The sequence below is a fragment of the Terrapene carolina genome, unplaced genomic scaffold (genome assembly GCF_002925995.2).
Source record: "Terrapene carolina triunguis isolate 2854851 unplaced genomic scaffold, T_m_triunguis-2.0 Scaffold94, whole genome shotgun sequence".
NCBI classification, from domain to species: domain Eukaryota; kingdom Metazoa; phylum Chordata; order Testudines; family Emydidae; genus Terrapene; species Terrapene triunguis.
Window position 1 is genome coordinate 1,017,032 of NW_020664445.1, and position 22,602 is coordinate 1,039,633.

At 43.0% G+C, this 22,602-nt stretch overlaps 1 non-coding gene across 1 annotated transcript; it reads left to right on the top strand.

Moving 5' to 3' along the window:
* Positions 1–16,201: 16,201 nt before the first annotated feature.
* Positions 16,202–16,273, top strand: TRNAW-CCA. The gene has a single exon. It is a non-coding gene; the product is annotated as a tRNA-Trp (tRNA).
* The last annotated feature ends 6,329 nt before the right edge of the window (positions 16,274–22,602 follow it).

Sequence of the window (22,602 nt, forward strand, 5' to 3'; positions counted from 1 at the left end):
GGGCAGATGGGGGGTGAGGAGGCAAGCCGGGGGTGGTGAGGAGGCGGGAGGGGAGCCAGGGTGGCGTGAGGAGGCGAGCGGACAGGGGGAGGAGGCGAGCAGTGAGGGTCTTGCTGCGAGCGGGGGAATGAGGAGGTGAGCGGTGAGCCACTAGCAAGCAGGAGTTCTTGTGGTGGGCGGGGGGGTCTGTGGCAGGGGAGTGAGGAGGCGAGCCGTGGGTGGGGGAGTGAGGAGGAACATAGGAGGCAAGCGGCAGGCGCATGGGCAGCGGGTGGAGCTCCTCTTTGGGGATGCTAGCCCCCGACTGCATCCCCTCTGCCTGCGCTCCCACCCCCGGCAGCTGGAGCCCCAAGACCCCCTGCGCCTGGAGCCACAAGCCCCCCACCCGGAGAAGCTCCTAGCGCCCCTCGAGGCCGGAGGAGCCCTGGACTGGCCGAAGCCCTGAGACTCCACCTGCCCGGAAGAGCCCCGGGCCAGCCATAGCCACAGCCATGCCTCCCTTCCCCAGACCCAAGCTACCTAGATATGTTTGTCATTATTATTTGGACTTCTATTAAGTAAAAGCATTTTTAAATGTACTTCAGAATTGTTATACAGACAACTACTTTTACCAAAAAAGCAAAAGAAACAATCATAAAAAAGAAAGAATGTGCAAAGCACCTTATTTGTGTTTCTATTCTGTTAGGTCCATTAAAGAATAGAAATAACTGTGCATGACTTTTATTATCGAGTCTGCAAAAAAACCCCCAAAACCTTACATAAATAAATTACAATGATTTGGATGTATATACGTGCATAATACTTTATTAACTTTAGGAAAAATAACTAATTTTAGGAAAAAGTGTAAGTGCGGCCACCAGCAAGAGTTGGTGGCCGCACTCTGAGGTCACCAAAAAATTTGTTGCAAGAACCCCTGCACTAAACCCAGTGGTGCTAGAGGATAGAAGGAGGAATTAGGACAGAGCTTAGGAAGTAGCAACCAGCTCTGGGAGTAAGTAGGCCATAGTTGTGGAGCACAGGGCCTCTGGGCTGGAAGCTGGAGTAGAGGGTTCCTGTGGAAGTGACACAGCTTTGGACATAGAAGGAGGATTGCCTGGACCAGCAGAGGGACAGTTTGTCCTGAGAGATAGTGACAGATCCCTGAAAGGGGAGAGCTAAAGTGACCTCACCAGAGAGCCGAGTCACCAAAGAAGATTACCTTGAGTCCTGGAGGGTGCAATGGAGATGACAGGCTGAGTGACTGCAGGAAGGGGTGTCTGACCAGTGGTGAGTTAATCCCCAGATGAGCCACAAGGAGGCACAAGCAGTGAGTAGTGAAACCCATTACGCTCCCCATTTATTCTGGATCACCTTTTACTCCTATGATTCATACATTGCAAGTATTTAATAGATGTTCCAGGCCAGAAGGGGCCATTTTGCTCCTCTAGTCTGGCCTCCCGCATGACACAGGACATAGTTTCACTTCGTGATTCATGCATCTAGCCCAACTATTAGTGGTTGAACTAGAGTATCTGTTAGAAAGACATCCAATTTTAACGTGAAAGTTCCAGGTGAGGGAGAATTTAGCGTGTCCCTTTTCTCCTAGTCCACTTCTCATATATCAGAGTTGCACATATACTGTCTCCAAATTCCATATCTACCCTGTTTAGATGGCAAACACATTTCTCCAAGATTTCAGTTCTACTCTACTGCTGGCTATGTACTCTTCCTCCATAGTCCCCAGCCAAAGAAAGTGAAGAACATCCCCTCTGTTTCACCACGTGTTTGAAGATTGAGCCATCAGCCAATCCATCTGGCCAGTTCTAAAACTGGGTGATTCTTCATGGCAAGGGATTTCTCTGAACAAAATGACTGACTATAAAGAAATACCCATTTTTGAGTAGTCCAACCCCCCAGAGAACTGTATATTTTAAAAAAGCAATTATCCCTCTCTAAGGTTGCAGGAAGCCTTCCAAAATAATAGTTTGTTTTAAAAATAAACATCTGTAGTTATTTACTTGTGTGTAAATGGGTTTAAACCCTCATCTACTCTTCCAATTTTATTGGTTAAAAGAACAGAAAACAGTGCCCAAGACTTTCAAAAGTTAGTAATTTGGGGGACCTCAGTTTTGGGATGTCCAATGTCAGACACCCCAAAGGGGCCTGATTTTCTAAAACTGCTGAGCACCTGACGTCTGAAAATCAGGCCCTTTTAAGGTCTTTTTAGGTATAAGGGCTGGTTGGGAAACAAGAATTTCATTTTGTGAATAATATTGAGGTTTTGGAATTTGGTTTTGTTCCCCATCAAAGTGAAAATAAGACCATTCAAAATTTTTAGTGAGGAAAAGGTGTCCCCAGAATAGTCTGGTGGTTTAGGCACTCACCTAGGCTGAAAAACCTTTTTTGATGAAAATTTCATCATCACGGATAAACTTCAGAAAGATTCGGTTTAGACTAATCATCGTTTTCTGATGAAAAAGCATTTTGTCAGAAATTTTCCTGACCAGCTCTAATCTCAATTTGGGGACCCCAAATCACTAGTCGCTTTTGAAAATCTTTGCCAGTCCTCTTAGCACTGCATGACTGTTCCATTACCTCACAGTTGCTGCCCCAAAGCATGGTACAAACTGTTGGTTTGTTCCATTTCACTTTAATTGTTTTAAAAGGAATGCCAATACAATTTTGCAGTGAGGGAGGCTCAACACATATTGGCATTTCAAAATAAAAATAAAATGGACTGAGATTGTCTGTGAGGAAGAATGATGAAGCTAATAATCCCAATATGTTGTTTCACATATCTAGCTCCTGGTGTAAATTGTTGTTACTGGTATTGTGGTAGTGCCGGGTGGCTCTGACTGAGATATGGGTTCTACTGTTCTGGGTGCTGTACAAAATGCAGGCAGAAATGTTTCCTGTCCCTAAGATCTTACAGTCTAAATAGACAGAGCAGGCAAAGGGTGGGAGGGGAAACAAACACAGAGGTTCATTCCGTTCAGTTTTTTATGCTGCCCTCATGCATTATGGTATCCTCCAGAAATCCATTGGGACATGACTCATTTTTTTGTGCATGATTCTCTTTCTCTCTCTCTCTCTCTCTCTCTGCCTTCCTTTTCTTTCCAAAGAGAAAATTATGTGATGTTTGGTTTAGGTTTGAAACTTATTTATGTATTTGGTTATTGCTGTGGAGGGTGTGTGTGTGTTGATGTCAAGGTCAGAAAAGTGTGCCCTGCAGTGGCAGGGAGAGTGGTGAGGTTGGAGGCAGTCTTTGTTCCCTGTAGGAGTTTGTTCTATCACCTGTGGCTGGCTCCAGAGAGCTCTGTCTCCTGCAAAGAGGAGGAGTGAAGTTGGCCATGGTCCTCAGCCTGGAGCTTCAGGCAATCCGTTAGGGACCCTGGCCCCAGACCACTGGGTGCCTTGAAGATAAGGACAGAGACCTTGAATCTGACTTAATAGTCTATGAGAAGACAAATCACTGTAGAGAGCAGAGGACAGGTCTGAGGTACTTATGGTAGCCTGTGCTCCTGTGTTCTGCATTAGGTGGTGTATCCTAAATGCTGATGCCTTTGTCTTGGGTATGTTTCATTACTGGGAGGTGAGGAAGGTATACATTATTAAGGCCAGGTCATTGCCTGCCAGGATGTCTTGTGACCGAGACTTGCTCCACATCATACAGCAGGGCAGTGGCAGAGCAAAGATTAGTACCCAGGTCTCCTGAGTCCCTGTCCAGTGCCCTGTTCACTACACAACACTCTCGCTCATTCATAAAGTATAAGGACTTCATGCCGTTGTTCAGTGTAATGACAGCAAACTTCAGTCTCCTGGGCAGTTCTAAATGGGCATTTTATATTCTTATAGAAGACTACAATAAAGCCTTGTATAGACCATAATTGGGCTTAAACTTTTTAAGAAACAAAATTGAACCAGCAAGGTATCTGAATATGTATGTAACCATCACTGCATTCATCTGGCTAGGAGCTGCTCCTTCATATCACCTGCTAGTGCTTTTGATATGGAATCTAGTGAATGATTTTCCTTCCCAATAATTTCTCAGATTGGTACACCTCCTGAGGGATCTTCACCATATTACCTCAAGTTTGCTGTGTCTTTATCTATAAATAGCGCTTGCAAATTCATTTAGGCAAAGCTGGAGTTTCAATCTATCTTTTAGGGTACGTCTATACTTACCTCCGGGTCCGGCGGTAAGCAATCGATCTTCTGGGATCGATCCCGGAAGTGCTCGCCGTCGACGCCGGTACTCCTGCTCCGCGAGAGAAGTACGCGGAGTCGACGGGGGAGCCTGCCTGCCGCGTCTGGACCCGCGGTAAGTTCGAACTAAGGTACTTCGGCTTATCTTAGTTCGAAGAGGGGGGTTAGTGTGGACCAGGCCTTAGAGGCTCTTCAAAGGTGCTGAAATAGTATCTGAAGGAGGTGTCACCCGACTAGAAGAGACACCACCAGACAATATTATAAATGAGAGACAGATGGGTTGCTGCTCACAGAAAAGATTATGGCGAGAAACCTGTTTACCTTTTGCAATACACTTGTCAAGCTGAACAAGTATTCGGAACAGAACCGAGCTGAATAATGCATATCTCTACTAGTCTCTAATGCTCATAGTTCCCTACCCTGAATCCTGTAATTCCCCCTCTACATGTTTGCAGAATCATCTCGCTCATTTGTTTCAGGTTTTGCTTTGACCTTTTGTAAATGCAACACATTGGTTGCTAAGAAATGTATTTATTTCACTTTAACAATGTAACCATCTTCTTACCCGCACCTGGATTTTTCTAATTATTCATGTGGAGTGGATGGATGCCCCCTTTGCTGTCAAAATGGTTCCTTCCAACAGTCACTGTGTGTCATAGATAGGCACAATGAGGCCCTACAAACCGCAAAGAGGAAGCTAACTAGCCTGAAGTTTGATATCCGGATCTGATACAGCCATTTGGTTGCATCAGGCTACCACAACTAGATAACAACGCTAGCAACCCCCAGTAGTGCTGCTAGAGTTAAGGCTGAACAGCCGTGCTCTCTCTCTCAGGAGTTAATGCGTGGGCTTTAGAATACTTGCTCTGGACAGATAAGGTGTTTAGGTGCCATGTGAAAGGGAAACCTCACTGGTTCCTTGTACTATCTGAGGGGCTAGATTCTGCCATCCTTACAGTGAGTGGGTCTTACTCCAGGAGCAGTCTTAGTGGGCTAGACTGTGCCCTTGTCTTACTCATCTGAGCAGAAGAGTAAGGTGGGGCAAGCCCCCCCGTCCCTCACCCTACTATGACCTGCCCAGAGGTTGCAGGTCTGGTGCAGTGCACAGCTCCTGCTCTCTGATTGCTCCTCTCTCTGAGCAAGTGGGTGGCGGAAGGCAAGGGGTAGCCTCTCTCTACCGCCCTGCTTGCTAGCCAGGTGCAATAAGGAAGTGAGCGACGCCCTTTAAAAAGGCTGCAGGGAGTTATTAGCTCCCTGGAGCAAGAGGGAAGCAGGGGAAATGTCATGACACTCTGAACTTCAGTTGTTTTCCAGGGCTGTTCTTTGGGGGGAAGGGAACAATTATTATGTGCTACGGCCTACATGCAGCAGAGCCTGAAGTCTTCATCTAGCCAATTAGTCTCAGTGGGTCTAGTCATGGAATAAAGCATTACTCAGCATGAGCAAGGATGAGGGAAGCTAGCACTTAGGGAGCTAAACTAAACTGCCAGATATCTGTCTGTGTGCAAAGTGAATGTTGAAAACAGTTTGTAGAAAAACCTGCCACTGTCTCAACTTTTCCCGTCAGTGTGAATGATGGTAGGAGTGTGTGCGTGACAGTCTTAGTAGGAGCTGGCATTCTGTACTTCCCAGCAGGAAGTCCAATCTGATTATGTAGAGTAGGTGTTGGAGAATCAGCACATTAATTGAGAATGGCAAATCAGTAAGAGACTCAAAGCTCTCCTAAGGTAAATTCTGCTCTTTATTTTCTGTGGTTAGATGACAGATTAGGATCTTACAACAGCTTTATGGGTGGGATTTTCAGATGTTGAACTTCGATTGGTGAACGGTTAGGTCAATGCCGAGGGCTGGCAATTCCACCACGATTCCTGGTTTCACATAGCAAGCCAATTCCCTGAGTCCGGCTCTACGCAGTCAACCTGTTAAGATGGCTGTTTGCTAATGGAATGCTAATTACCCTTCCCCAATCCTGTTTAAGACACTTACAAAATACTTCTGAGATCCACTCTGTGTTGTCACTAAGTGCTCCGTTGTGCATGGCTCTGTGTGCGTGGCTAAAGCAAGGAGAAGCAGGAAGTGCCTCCTTTCCCCTTGTGTCTTGACACAGGGACTGGACACACTACCCTTTGGGAATACAGCTTAGCCGCTGTATTCTAGCTGTGCAGAAATAGATGGGGAGAGGATTGGGCCATGTCCCTGCACCCATCTGTACCGGGCCAGGAGAGCAGAACAATAGTGGGGCTGCAGAAGGCACTGTCTGGAATCCTTGGACAGAATTCTGGGTGATTTACGCTGAGTGCAGCAGGAACCCACAAAATGAGGGTCTTTCATTCACTCTCTGGAACAGGCTTTGGTTTGAAAGCATTGACTGCAGTGTTTGAAATGTATCGCATGGCCATTTCCGCGTAGTGCCCTGCCATTCTGAAATGTGATTTAATCCAATTACTTGTTACTGGAGTAACCTAGTAACTGTTAAGGAAGCTCTCTCGCTCCCTCTCCCCACAGTCTATTATCTATGTATATGGTCCTTATCAACATAGGATCTGAACAGATCACAAACATTCAAGCTGGGCTACTAAAAAGTGACTAGGATAGGTGAGAAGAATGTTATATGCTGGCTGCCTGGAATAAGTCTTGCTCAGAGGTTGCAGGCCAAAGGGACAGAAAATCGCTTTTTGTGGAATGAAGGAAGGGGAAAGAAGGTCACCGACTTGAACCCTGTTTCAATATGCTCAGTGGCAGTGGAAGGATGTATTGTGGCAACCACCTCACCTGCTGTTACTCCACAGGTTACAACCACCATGGTTTCAAAATATAAAACTAGGATGCTCTCGTGGCAACTTTTTTGTTTTTTGTTTTTTAAGGGATGAAAAGTACTAATGCAAAAAACCAAGAGTGCGGATGTCACCACTGCTCAAAACATGTGCATATTGCTCAGAGTGGAGAATTCCTTCCAGTTCTGGCTGGGATGATTTAGTTGGGAATTGGTCCTGCTTCGAGCAGGGGGTTGGACTAGATGACCTCCTGAGGTCCCTTCCAACCCTGATATTCTATGATTCTAACCTGGGACTTCATCTTACAATGACCTCTTGTGGGCACCCCACCTGGGCCCATGTAGAGCTCATGGCAAGATTGGTTACAAAGAGTTTATCATGAAGCATTGCCCACTTTGAGCAGAGAAACAGCTCTGACAGTGACTGTGATCTTTTGTATGCTCTCTTCAGTCTAACTACTGTTCACACTGAACACTTGTTCCATTGGGACTGTTCCTAGTAAACATAGAGCAAATTATGCTTGATTTAGCAACACATCTGAACAAGCATCCCAAAAGATGTGAAAAGACAGTGAATGTAAGAATGGCCATGCTGGGTCAGACCAATGGTTCTTCTAGCCCTGTATCCTGTCTTCTGACAGTTGACATTGCCAAGTGCTTCAGAGGGAATGACCACTTGACGATTGCCCTGTTCTGATCTATCCCCGGTCATCCAGTCTCAGCTTCTGGCAGTCAGAGGTTTAGGGACACCTGGAGCATGGAATTGCATTCTTGACCATCTTGGCTAATAGCCATTGATGGACCGATCCTCTATGAACTTATCTAATTCTTTTCTGAATGCAGTTATAGTGTTGTCCTTCACAATATCCCCTGCCAATGAGTTCACCCAACACACAGTTAACCTGTGGAAAGACTACTTCCTTTGTTTGTTTTTAAATCTGCTGCCTATTAATTTCATTGGGTGGCCTCTGATTTTGATGTTAGGTGAAGGGATCAATAACACTTCCTTATTAATTTTCTCCGCACCAGTCATGATTTCATAGACCTCTATCATATCTCCCCTTAGTATCTTGTCTATGCTAAGTCCCAGTCTTATTAATCTCTTTGTATGGAAGCTGTTCCATACCCTAATAATTTTTGTTGCCCTACTCTGTACTTTTTCCTGTTCTAATAGATCTGTTTTGAGATGGGGCAACCAGAACCGCACATAGTATTCCAGATGTGGGCATACCATGGGTTTATATAGTGGCATGATATTTTCTGTCTTATTATCTATCCCTATCCTAATTGTTCCTAACATTCTGATAGCTTTTTTGACTGCTGCTACATATTGAACAGCTGTTTTCAGAGACCTATCCATGATGACTCTGAGAACTTTCTTGAGTGGTAACAGCTAATTTGACCCCATCATTTTATATGTATAGTTGAGATGGTTTTCCAATGTGCTTTACTTTGAACTTATCAACATTGAATTTCATTTGCCACTTTGTTGCCCAGTCACCCAGTTTTGTGAGATCCCCTTTTAGCTCTTGTCATTCAGCTTCGGACTTAACTATCTTGAGTAATTTTGTGTTATCTCCAAACTTTGCCACCTCACTGTTTTATTCTCTTTCCCAGATTGTTTATGAATATGCTGAACAGCACAGGTCTTGGTACAGATTCTTGGAGGACCCCACCATTTACCTTTCTCTACTGTGAAAACCGACCATTTATTTCTACCCTTTATTTCCTGTCTTTTAACCAGTTACTGATCCCTGAGCGGACCTTCCCATGACTGCGTACTTTGCTTAAGAGCCTTTGGTGAGGGACTTTGTCAAAGGTTTTAATAAAAATCCATGTACATTGTATGATCTGGATCATACTTGATCACATGTTTGACATCCTCAAAGATTTGGTGAGGCATGATTTCCCTTTACAAAAACTGTTTTCACTCTTCCCCAACATATCATGTTCATCTATGTGTCTGGTAATTCTGTTCTTTATTATAGTTTCAACCAGTTTGTCTGGTAGTGAAGTTAGGCTTAATGACCTGTAATTGCTAGGATCACCTCTGGAGCCTTTTAAAAAAGTCTATGTTAAATTAGCTATCCTCCAGTCATCTGGTACAGAGACTGATTTAAGTGATAGGTTACATATCACAGTTAGGAGTTCTGAAAGAACTCAAATACGAAATTGCAGAACTCTTGGGTTAATCCCATCTGGTCCTGGTGACTTAGTACTGTTTAATTTATCAATTTATTCCAAAACCACCTCTACTGACTCCTCAGTCTGGGACAATTCCTCAGATTTGTCACCTTAAACAGAAAGGCTCAGGTGTGGGAATCTCCGTCACATCCTCTGCAGTGAAGACCGACACAAAGAATTCACGTAGCTTCTCCGCAATGGGGTTGTCTTCCTTGAGTGCTCCTTTAGCACCCTGATCATCCAGTGGCCCCACTGATTATTTGGCAGGCTTCCTGCTTCTGATGTACTTAATTTTTTTGCTGTTAGTTTCTTTTGCTATTTGCCCTTCAAATTCTTTTGGGGCTGCCTAATTATATTTTACACTTGACTTGCCAGAGTTTATGCTACCTTCTATTTTCTGCAGTAGGATTTGACTTCCAATTTTTAAAGAATGCCTTTTACCTCTAATGGCCTCTTTTACTCTGGCATTGTAGTGGCATTTTTTGTCCTTTTTACTGTTTTTTCTTTCTTTAGGGGTATACATTTAGTTTGAACCTCTATTATGGGTTTTTAAAATAGTTTCCATGCAGCTTGCAGGCATTTCACTGTTGTGACTGTTCTTTTTAATTTTTTTTTTTTTTAACCTGGCTTCCTCATTTTTGTGTAGTTCACCTTTTTGAAGTTAAATGCTACTATGGTGAGTATTTTGGTATTTCTCCCTGTGACGTTATCTGATTAGGGTATGACCATGCAAATCATTGTTGCTACCACTGTTATATAATTGCAACAAATCTTATACAAAGTGTGACGCATGGCCAGAAAGGGTTAAGCAGCTTGCAGGCTAATTGACCCAGATTCAACCTTTAGGGACATATTGGTGATAATGTTTGTGTTTTTGTGTGTTTACATATATATTGGTAGAGGTTAACAATGTGATTAAACAGTCCTAGCATATTCTGTATTCTGTTAATTCAGAGATCAAAAGGACATATTAACATTTAGATGAACTGTAAACATAGGATATCGCTGTATTCATCTCTCTTTGAAATGCATAGCAAATTACCTGAGAATGGTGAAAAATGGGCAATTGCCTTATGTTAGTCCATGTAGCTAATTACCGGCGATGCTTAGGAAATAGGTCTACTTCAAAGTCTCCACGATTGCCTATTGTTTGCCGAAGGACTCTGAGCTGTCAAAGAAGACCTGGAACTGTATAAAAACCCCTTGGGTCCTGATCCTTTTTATCTCAGATCTGCTTGATGCTTCATGCAGGGGAAGCTTAAGCCATAAGGCTGAGATCTCCAGTCCCATCTGGATCACCCTGAATATGAACATTGCACTATAACCTATGGACTAATTCTGAAAGAACTTCTTGCAACTACGAAGCTCACCATCTCTTCTATGAATCTGATCTTAGAACTGTACTCATGTCTGTATGTATACTGATCTTTTAACCAATACTCTCTCTCTTTTCTTTTTTAATAAGTTTTAGTTTTGTTAATAAGAATTGGCTGTAAGCATGTATTTGGGTAAGATCTGGAATATTCATTAACCTGAGAAGTAATGTGTCTGATCCTTTGGGATTGGTAGAACTTTCTTACATGATGACTATGATGAGGATTACTGAAAATCTTATTTGACTTGGGTGTCTGGGTGGAGGCCTAAGGCTGGGTTCCTTTAAGGGAACTGTGTTGTTGGCTTCTGGGTAACCAGTAAGGTATTGTAGGAGCTGTTTTGTGTTGGTTTGGTAAATTTAAGTATTGGAATATCCAGCAGCTTTGGGGATTGTCTGCCCCATTCTTTGCAGTTCACCCTAATTGAGTAACTCCAGTGTGGCCCCCTGAGGCTCTGGTCACCACCCCCACCCCGCCATAAAAGGATGTTACATTAATTACATTATGGTCACTATTATGGAGAGGTTAAGTTATATTCACCTGTTGGATCACCTTCTGTGTTCCACATAGGACTAAATCAAGAATTGCCTCTCCCCTTGTGGGTTCCAGGACTAGCTGCTCCAAGAAGCAGTCATTAATGGCGTACAGAAATTTTATCTTTGCATCCCATCTTGAGGTGACATATACCCAATCAATACTGGGTAGTTGAAATCCTCAGTTATTACTGGGTTTTCTGTTTTTTGTAGTCTCTCTAATCTCCCTGAGCATTTCAGTCACCATCACAAACCTGACCACGTGGTTAGTAATTAGGGCCTTCAAGTGATTAAAAAAATTAATCGCACTGTTAAACAATAATAGAATACCATTTATTTAAATATTTTTGGATGTTTTCTACATTTTGAAATATATTGATTTCAATTACAACACAGAATACAAAGTGTACAGTGCTCACTTTATATTTATTTTTTATTACAAGTATTTGCACTGAACAAAAACAAGAGAAATAGTATTTTTCAATTCACCTAATACAAGTACTGTAGTGCAATCTCTTTATCATGAAGGTTGAACTTACAAATGTAGAATTACGTACAAAAATAACTGCATTCAAAAATAAAACAATGTAAAATTTTAGAGCCTGCAAGTCCACTCAGTCCTACTTCTTGTTCAGCCAATCGCTCAGACAAACAAGTTTGTTTACATTTGCAGGAGGTAATGTTGCCCGCTTCTTGTTTACAATGTCACCTGAAAGTGAGAACAGGCGTTCTCATGGCACTGTTGTAGCCGGTGTCGCAAGATATTGATATGCCAGATGTGCTAAAGATTCATGTGTCCCTTCATGCTTCAACCACCATTCCAGTGGATGTGCATCCATGCTGATGGCTGGTTCTGCTCGATAATAATCCAAAGCTGTGTGGACCGACGCATGTTCATTTTCATTATCTGGGTCAGATGCCACCAGCAGAAGCTTGATTTTCTTTTTTGGTGGTTTGGGTTCTGTAATTTCTGCATCGGAATGTTGCTCTTTTAAGCCTCTTGAAAGCATGTTCCACACCTCCTCCCTCTCAGATTTTGGAAGGTACTTCAGATTCTTAAACCTTGGCTTGAGTGCTGTAGCTATCTATAGAAATCTCACATTGATACTTTCTTTGTATTTTGTCAAATCTACAGTGAAAGTGTTCTTAAAATGAACAACATGTGCTGGGTCATCATCCAAGACTGCTATAACATGAAATATAGGGCAGAATGCAGGTAAAACAGAGCAGGGGACATACAATTCTCCCCCAAAGAGTTCAGTCACAAATTTAATTAACTCATTATTTTTTTAATGAACGTCATCAGCATGGAAGCATGTCCTCTGGAATGGGGGCCGAAGCATGAAGGGGCATATGAATGTTTAGCATATCAGCCATGTAAATACCTTGCAATGCCAGTTACAAAAGTGCCATGCAAATGCCTGTTCTCACTTTCTGGTGACATTGTAAATAAGAAGAGGGCAGTATTATCTCCTGTAAATGTAAACAAACTTGTTTGTCTTAGCGATTGGCTGAACAAGAAGTAGGACTGAGTGGACTTGTAGGCTCTAAAGCTTTACATTGTTTTGTTTTTGAGTGCAGTTATTTAACAAAAAAAATCTACACTTGTAAGTTGCACTTTCATGACAAAAAGATTGCACTACAATACTTGTATGAGGTGAATTGAAAATACAATTTCTTTTGTTTATCATTTTTACAGTGCAAATATTTGTAATAAAAAATAATATACACTTTGAGTTCAGTTACAACACAGAATACAAAATATATGAAAATGTAGAAAAACATCAAAAATATTTATTAAATTTCAATTAGTATTCTATTGTTTAACAGTGAGACTAAAACTGCGATTAATCGTGATTAATTTTTTTAATCACGATTAACTCAAAAAAATTAATCGTGTGAGTTAACTGTGATTAATTGACAGCCCTATTAGTAATATATTCTGACTCTTATTATTCAAGCACAGAATTTCTATCCATAGAGATTCCATGGTAAAGTTTTGATTTATTTAAGATTTATAGTAATGTTATTTTTCTCAAAGGTCCAGATTCTGAGCTCATTACAGTAATGCAAACCTATAGTAACTCTATTGATTTCAGTAGAGTTGTACTGATGTAAGCGAGAGGAGGACTTGGCCCCTAGATTTCACCATGGAAGCATTTGTGTAAAACAATGGGATTTAAAAACTCATGGAAGAAATTGGCCTGCTGAAATAGGGCTAATACTTTCATATGTAAGTACTCCAGGTGAATGAGTGGAAGAATCAGGTTGTAAATGGGGTAGTTTGAGCATCATCTCTGGGAGATTGCTATTACTCCTAATCATCACATCTTTAGTTAAGGACACCTATTTTACTTCTGCCATGAAGAAGCATGGCTTAACGGAGGGGGAGGATGACAACCAAAAGGCACAGAGAGTGAGATATATGCATCCTTGTGTCATTGGAAGTGATGAATCAAGGTGCTGTTGGATATTATCCTGGTCCCTCTCATCTTCCCTTTTTTCTACAGTCAATGCTGTAGGTTAAAATTGATCACCTGGCATCTGTTTGAAAGGGAATGGACTCCAACTGTAGATGTAATACTATGATGTGCAGAACAAGGCTGCCCAGCACATTGCTAAAGGAATTACTGAAGAAGAACTCTGGAAACCATTAGAAATGTAACACATTATCTCTTTCTGGATGCCTTTGGACCTGAAATACTGACCTTACCATTCACTGGATATCCAATACAAATACCAAATAATTCTGTATGTAAGAGATGTATATAATGAATGGAAATGCAATACAACATTTGTCCTAGGGCGGCAGGATTCTTTATTGCGATCCAACGATCTAACCATAGAGGTAACTACTGGGCCCTCTGAATAAAAACTTCTTCATTTGGGACCTATGCTGGAGCATGGGATCCCATCTGGTTCTTTCCCCACAAACATAGGAGAAGTGTGGATTTGGATTCAAATCCAGATTCTAACTCCATGGTTTGGGTATATCTGTATTTATTACATTTAGTGCTTGCTTGGTGATGCTCCTGGCCAGCTTTTGTTGTGGAGCAAACTTGCCACTAGTAGATGTTAGACAGCTATCAAAGAACTAGATACATGGACCAAGTGACTAATTAGTTCATGAATCGGGAAAGCTAGAAGTAATTCAGCAGAATTCATACAGTCAGCAAGGATGAGGGCAGTCCTTTCTATGACAGCTTTCCCTGCATTTTGATCATTAAGCAATTCACAGGTTAGCCTATCCGTCTTGTTTATGTACCCTCGGGGGAAAGTATTCCCTGCATCCCAGGCATCTCAACAAGTTTGAAATTCAAACATATTTTTGGGACTGTCAATAAAATATCAAATAGGCACATTTTGATGTGAGCATTGGCATACATAACACTACTGGCGACTTTTGTAATGGATGATATAAGGAAAACAAATCTTTATTCCCTCTGCCTGCTAGACCGATTGTAACATCTCAACATCAGCTTGATTGCCCTGCCCCCTCCTTGGAGGAAAGCTAAGGTGCTGCCATGAATATAGAGGTCATTTAAAAAAAAATGGTTAGAATAAAACATACTAATCATTCCCAGCAGCAGTCCCAAGGCAAGCCAAAGCCATCTCCAGTGCAACTCCACCTTTCTGGGTCTTGGCAGATTTATTTACATTCACTTGGGTAAGAGATACAGCTTAAAATAATCCAGTCACTATTTATTTTGGCTTTCCTTGGATCTCTTTCCCACATAAGAAATCAGTCCAGTCTTTATGCAGGAAAATATAGCTTTAACAGATGCCTGCTCTAGTGTCCGTATAAAGGATTAAGTAAATTGGTCACTCTAGAAAGAATATTCTACTAGTGTAATACCAGGACAGATGGGTTCAGAGCTTGGTGGTCAGCCTTTTTCAAAGTATTAATTACTACATGTTGATCTTAGCATCCCACTTCTCAACCTGCCAAGGCCCAAATGTGGGATACAATGTGCAACTTAGGACATATTTACACTGCAGTCAAAAGTGTGACTGCAGCATATATCCTGACTAGCTTTTGATCTAGGTAGCTTGAGTAACAATAGCCGTGAAGCTGCAGCAACATGGGCTGTGCAAACCTGCCCTTGAATGTACTCAAGAGGCTAGCCCATGCTGCTACCAGTGCTGCTGCAGTTTCATGGCTATTGTTACTCAAGCTACCAAGATTAATACTAGCTTGGTTGTGTCTACATGTGATACAGTCACACCTCTGACTGCAGCGTAGACCTACCCTAAGATCAAAACCTTATATATGCAGAAAAATTTAAAATACTGTTGGATTCCTTCCTTTAGTGTAAATGGCTCCCTGAATAACCGCAGTTTCAGAATTCTTTATTTCTGATGTCAATAACATTCAGCAACAAGAGGAAGGGTTCACCAAATGTGTGGAACCTAAGTAACTTTGGGACCAAAATGAATGATGTCCTTCAAAATCAGGTACCCATGAGAGGAATGGTTAGCATGTCAGCCCCTGACCCACCAGACACTGACATCAGTGGGAAGACTCCCACTGACTTCCATGGGATGTGTAACAGGCTTTTAGTTACGGTCAGTGTTTCTGGCTTAGCTTTCATCCTTACTACTTTATGCATTGCAGCTTGAAGGTGTTGGTACAAAGTTCTGTGTTGTCCTTCGTGGTGTTTATTATAAATATTTTTTAGCACATGTTTGCATATGCCCTTCTCAGTGTTTTTGTTTAATCTGTGTAAAGAAATTTTTCAAATAATTAGTTATAAATACTATTACTAATGAAAAAGGAATCCATACAATTGCCGTTGTAGCCCATTTGCTGCTACATTTGTGGGGTAGATGTCTTTCTCAGTGTCATGTTTGCTCATGTTGATGCTCTTCAGGTGGCCTGTTTTGTCTTGCCTGTCACAAGTCACTTATTCTTATTTTTGTGTTGGTGGTTTAGAAGATGGCTCTCTCCAGTCTGAGTCAGTGCTGAATTCTGGCCCTGCTGTAGTGCTAAGAGGGCATAGCGTTGCCAATGTGCCACCTGTTTGTAACAGATCAGGGGCCATCTAGGACTTGAGGGTTGTCATTATGCTTCCCCCTTGCCCTCATGGTACAGCTGGGATAGAACTCAGATTCTTCCAACCTCCCTTCCTAGGCTTCAGAGCCCCAGGTCAGTTGGCCTCATGGTGCAACGGTAGCGCATCTGACTCCAGATCAGACAGTTGTGTGTTCAAATCACATTGGGGTCTGGCAGGTGACTGTTGTGCCTTTATCCTGGTGCACCTTGCTTGGGGAGAGCATCCCTCCTGAAAGGGGCATGGCCCTTGCCTTTGTGGGGAGGGGTAGCTCAGTGGTTTGAGCGTTGGCCTGCTAAACCCAGCATTGTGAGTTCAATCCTTGAGGGGGCCATTTAGGGATCTGAGGCAAAAATCTGTCTGGGGATTGGCCCTGCTTTGAGCAGGGAGTTAGGCTAGGTGACCTCCTGAGGTCCAACCCTGGTATTTTATGATTCTATGAACCACAACATCAAAGCACTGTCTACACAGCTATTTTTAGCCCAAGTCTACCAACCCTGGTTAGGAGGCTCATTCCTGCTCACTCCAAAATTCTGTGTAGACATACTCTAATCATTCAAAGCAACATTCTGATTGACTGGTTGGGCCTTTTGAATGATGCCATAAGTATGGATCTGTTCCCAGTGGTGCACAGCTGGGCCCTCTCCACTGAAAGAGACACAAATCCCTAAACCTCTTACGTGAAATAAATGGGAGGAGGGAAAAGTGTGAGGTGGAGGACAAAACTAAGGCACCCTATGAAGATATGGATGAAGAATAACTGTCGGGACTGGGAGAGAGTGAGAAACTGAAGGAGAAACAGGGACATTTGTAAGCTGTCCTCTTCCTCCAAAGTGTAGGGCTGGCATTGCAGCAGCAACTTCTGTCTCTCTTCAGTAACTTTCTGAATAGTCCAGGAAACTTTAAGGAAAAAAGAGTTAAGGGGGAAAATATTCTGTGCGGAAAAGAAATGGCATTCATTACTTCTTCTCTTCTATTGTCTCTTGCCTTTCTACCAGGAACTGTTTTTCCACAGTGTAGCATAAATCACCACAGGACTGATTATTAAAGTTTTGTTTATAAAAGGAAATAAAATGAATGAGACCTATTCTGATAACAGTAAGCCACTTCAGCTGTGTGCATTAGCAGGTTATTACTGCACATCTTGGGTGGTTGAAAATGGGTGGCTTTCAGCCTTGTCCTTCTCAGTGCACAAGAGGTATGCACCAATGATTGACTAATACCCATTCTGTTGGAGCTTACCGCACCATTCTCTCATCTTTCTTTCTTTTTGGCTAATGGGCCAAATTCATCCACACACATTCACACTGAATGTGGAACAACTTCATTGAAGCCAATGGAAACGGAAGACTGGGACACGGGTAATCTGTGTTCAATTCGCACCTCTACCACTGACTTCCTGTGTGGCCGCAGGCAAGTCACTGGCTTTCTGTGCCTCAGGGATGACAATAATTCTTTTCTATCTTGTCTACTTAAATTGTAAGCTATTCAGCTCAGGGACTATCTCTTACTATGTATCGGTGCAGTACCTTGCACAATGGGGTCCTGACCTTCACTAGGTTTCTAAAAGCTACTGTCATGCAAATAAAGAATAATAAACTATGACCTTCATCTTACCTGTGCAAACTTTTAGGGCAGTCCTGGTGCTTTTCATTTTGCAAAATGTGCTACATGTAATACTGTCTTATAGAAATCAAAAGGATTTAGTGGGACACTGCAAGTAACAGTTCCAGCACTACAGTCAGGACATAACTTCTTACCCATCCACCCCCATCAGATACAACCACATCTTATCAAAATAAGACAACAACTTAACCTAATGATGCGGCACCACCTATTGGCGGAGATGCTTTGAGCACTGATCATTGTTTAAAATAGTTAAGGAAGTCATGAGGGAAAATAGGAACATCTTGCTTTCATATCATCTGGCATATTGTTTTTTGCCATTTAAGATTAAAACACACATGGAACTTGCTTTAATATGTCACTTTTATTTTCTGAGTTGCTGAGTGCCTGAGTCCCAGCCTGGGCTGGGGTGTCACATTAATTCTGTATAACACTTGGGAAGCAGACGGATTGGTTTGAATTAACTATGTACTGTACAATGATTCTGAGCTTAAGCAATATTATCTCCAGCAAATGTCTTTGCTACCGTAGTCATCTGTTTGGAGCCCTGGAGCAATTCTTGGCTTTTTTACTTGTATCATTTCACTATCAAAGCTAAAATGATTAATATTCACAGAAAAAAATAGATTCTCCCACAGCAATTCGTCCTTTCTGTTTCTATTTGGTGAGAACCAAGCCTTCTGCATACATTATATGGTCCTGCTAGAACTAGTTCTGGAAAGTGAGGAAGTGTATCTGTGACAGTACTACAAATACATCAGAGCTTAGGCATGGACATTGGAATGGAACTGTAAACATGTCTAGATTCCTGCCTCATACCTTTTCTGGTACAAAAATACTGACCTACACTCCTTGGTCCTGAATCTCCTCTTACTTAGACCCTTGATGGAGTGACATCATGAGAGAGCAGAATCAGGCCCTTTGTAGGTGTGCAAACTGATGGCTGTGATGCTTTACTTATACTTGTGTGACTAACTGGCTACGATGAGTACAAAACAGACCAGCTGACTGGCACGAAGAAGGTCAACCAGGTGATCACCTTGATCTTCGCCCAGTTACACTGGGAATGAATCAAGGTTTAAGTTATTTGAAAAGACTGAGATTTTAGGTCCATATTTAGGCACCTAAATAAATTGTCTGACTCTCAAAAGTACAGAGGACCCAGAAGTTCGCATTGACCTGAAAGTGCTCACCACTTTTAAAATGAGATCACTTAATTCGGCGCCTGAATATGGATTTAGGAGCCCAATTTAACATACCCATTTTTATTACCTTGGCCAAGGTATTTATGCTGATTTTACAGCCCTTTATAAGGAGGGACCAAAAGTCTGATTCAGAGTCCACTGAAATAAATGGGAATTTTTCCATTGCCTTCAATGGGCTTTGGATCAAGCCCCAAGAGACCTCAGATAAGGTTCAGCTATAGACCGCCTTGATTCTTCACTCCTGAAATATGTGGGTGGTCGTTCCTCTAACAATTAATCATTTGTTTTGCAGAAACCAACACCCCGTGATAGCTATGGCTTCTCCATTTTTCACCTGTTTCAATCTAAACTTAAATATATTTACTTTCACTGGCTTATAACAAATTTCAATTAACTCTTTCGTATGGATAAACGTTGATGTTAACATTACTGTAAAAATGCCTTCAAATGTCTCTGCACGATCAAGCGTAAAAGGCTACGATGTTGTAATGCTTCTAAATGGAAACAGGTTACTGTAGGCTACCCAAGAGTAAGTTCATGGCATGACCCGTGCACCCTGGAATCCTATAGAAGGGAGTGGGGTGTTCATATATTGTGTAGGCCTGCAGGATCAGGCCCAATGGAACTGATTCTCCTCTCCACTGCTCTGGTGTAAAACAGGAGTGACTCCATTGAAGTCCATGGGCCAGATCCTCAGCTGGTGTAAATTGGTGTAGTGCATAATCAATGAAAAAACTGGAACAAATGGAATAGAATCAGGACCACTATGACTAAGGGCCTAATCCTGAGGCTGGGCTGACCGAGAGAAAGGAGACTACATGTCCCTTATTGTTGCCTCTGAGAGGTCTGTGCCAGTCTGAACAATCATGAGCACATACAGGCTGAGCATGGGGTCAGTCCTATGTGTAGGTACAGCATGTGGCCAGCCACTCAGATCCTGAAGAGGTGCAGGAGGAGGGGGTGAGGAGCTTCTGCTACCCTGAACTGGCCCTTTATGGATTCTGACCTTTCTGTTGCCCAGGGGTGAAAGTAACTTAAAGGACTTACCGGTACGCCGGAGTCCTGAGCAGGGGCATGGCTCAAGTGGAAGAGGCGGGACCTTTCAAGATTTAAAGGCCCTGGGGCTTCGGCTGTGGCTGGGAGCCCCAGGGCCTTTAAATCACCCTGGAGCTACCAGCTGCAGAGGTGGCTGGGAGTCCTGGGGCTCTGGCTGCCGTGGAGCTCCGGGCCCTTTAAATCACTGCGGGAGCCCTGCCGCTGCTACCCCGGGGCAGCAGGGCTCGGGCAGGGATTTAAAGGGCCTGGTGCTCCTGCCACAGCGGGGAGCCCCGGGCCCTTTAAAGCACCTCCAGAGCCCTGCCACCACTGGGGTAGCGGCGGCAGGGCTCCGGCAGTGTTTTAAAGGGACAGAGGCTCCAGCCTCTGCAGGGAGCCCCATGCCCTTTAAAGCACCACTGGAGAAGCCGGTCCAGTTTGGCATGGCGTACTGGCTCTTGCCAGTACGCGGTACCATACCGTACCGGCTTACTTTCACCTCTGCTGTTGTCCCACAGAGTAGTTACCTGCAGGAGAGAGGGACAAACGGAGGTGGGTGAGCACATTCAAAGCCTCCCAGCACAGGTCATTGCTTGTGTGTGGGCACACATGGGGCAGTATCAGTCCCTCACCCTATGTTTGTCCCAGGGAAGGGGTAATCCACCACTCCAGCAGGCCATTCGTGTACAAGTGCCCGTTCCGTTTTAGAGCTGATAGTTGGCTCTTCAGGCTGGGGCTGCTCTTCTCTGCCCTTTACCGCCTCTTCAGCTGATGGACACACCCCTCACCAAATGCTAGAGGGCTGGAGGAGGTCTCCTCTCACCCTGAAATCACTCCTCACTGCGCCTCTGGGGCTGGGCTGGGGATCCACGTTGGTGTTTTGGATTTGATCACAGTTCTGTTGAGACTGAGTCAGCCTGGGCTGCAGACATCTGGCTGGCTCTACACCCACTCAATAGCGGGTCTGGATTTGACCTTAATTGATTTAATTAAGACTAGTAATAAGGTACCAACATTTATTGATGCTACTAATATTGTACAGCAGCAACCTAAGGTGATACAGGAAGATTTTGACCCTTGTCTCTTAGCCAGTCAATAACCCAGGCAGATAACACAGAAAAATGTAAAATCCAAAACCTGGGATCAGTACCTGGCTAAGGAAAGCACACTGTGTGGGATGGAACATGCCAGAAGGGATCAAGAAAGGACTTGAAAGACTTCCTTGGAAGTACATCATCAAGTCCAGCAGAAAAGTCAAACTGGATTCTGGGATGTGTTGCTGCAGGGACATAATTCAATCTGAAAGAAGGGTTGTTGATCTAGTATAAGGAAATGCTTGTACCTCATCAAGAACTTAATATTAAGAGTTTAGGTCATTTATTTAGCAGCAAGAATATTATTGCCTTGGAGAGAGTGCAATAAGACAGATGATTTCAGACATCAAGAATGTTCTAGAAGAGAACACTAATGTGGCTGAGAAAAAAAGCTCTTGCAGATGAGAAGCAATAGAAGTGAGCTAGTATTGGAGAGGGTTTAATAAATGTGAGTAAGGTGAACAGGAGAGGAGTTCTTAAACAGTTTAAAAATTAGGAATAAATAGGGAATTCAGACAAAAGACTTTAATTTCCTAGGGCTGGATTGGGGTACCTCTTCTCCCAATGAGTAGCATCCTACATCATGTGTAGTCCCACTGAAGTCAATAGAATCATAGAAGATTAGGGTTGGAAGAGACCTCAGGAGGTCATCTAGTCCAACCCCCTGCTCAAAGCAGGACCACTCCAACTAAATAGGGCTGTATGTGGGGTAAGGATATTAGAGTTTGGCCTCTAATTATATGAAATGGTCTTTTCCATTGACTGCAGTGGAGTTACACCAAGGATCCGTTTGCCCCAAAAGCTCTATAGTAAGTTGCAATGTAAAGTATTCAGAACTAGTTTGGGAAACCATCAGACACTTTATGGAAAGAGTTTGTAGAATGGTCACAGTGACAAAGGGGAGAGGCAGTTGTGATGAACTGATGGGAAATAGACCTATAAGGTTATGTGGCCTTTTCCTGTCTGGAAAATCCTTCTGGGATGGCGGTAGGAGAGTGCTGAGGTGGAAACACTAAGGACCTGATCCTCATTTACACTGAGGCCCCTTTACATCACTTTGGCAATGTAAATGTGAGTTAGGCTCACTTAAAGGCCCGCTTTACACTGTCAGAACAGGGTAAAGATACCTTTAAGTAAACGAAAATGAGGCTCTGTAACCTACCTTGGATGTTTGTTCTGTGGCATATAACACTGGACCTCTGATGGACTTTCCATGGAAATAATTACCTGCTATACCTACTTTAAAGTTGCTTTCATTGATATTTGAAGATACCTCTAAAGAAAATATAGTGACATATAAACATTAATCTGTTACTCTTTTGCATAAGTACAAAGGAGCAGTCTCTTAGGGCATGTCTACACTTACCGCGGATCGACGCTGTGGTGATCGATCCACTGGGGGTCAATTTAGCGGGTCTAGTGAAGACCCGCTAAATCGATTGCCGATCACTCTCCCATTGACTCCACCAGAATGAGGAGCATAAGGTAAGTCGACGGGAGATTTTCTACCGTTGACCCAGCATGGTGTAGAGACCGCAATAAG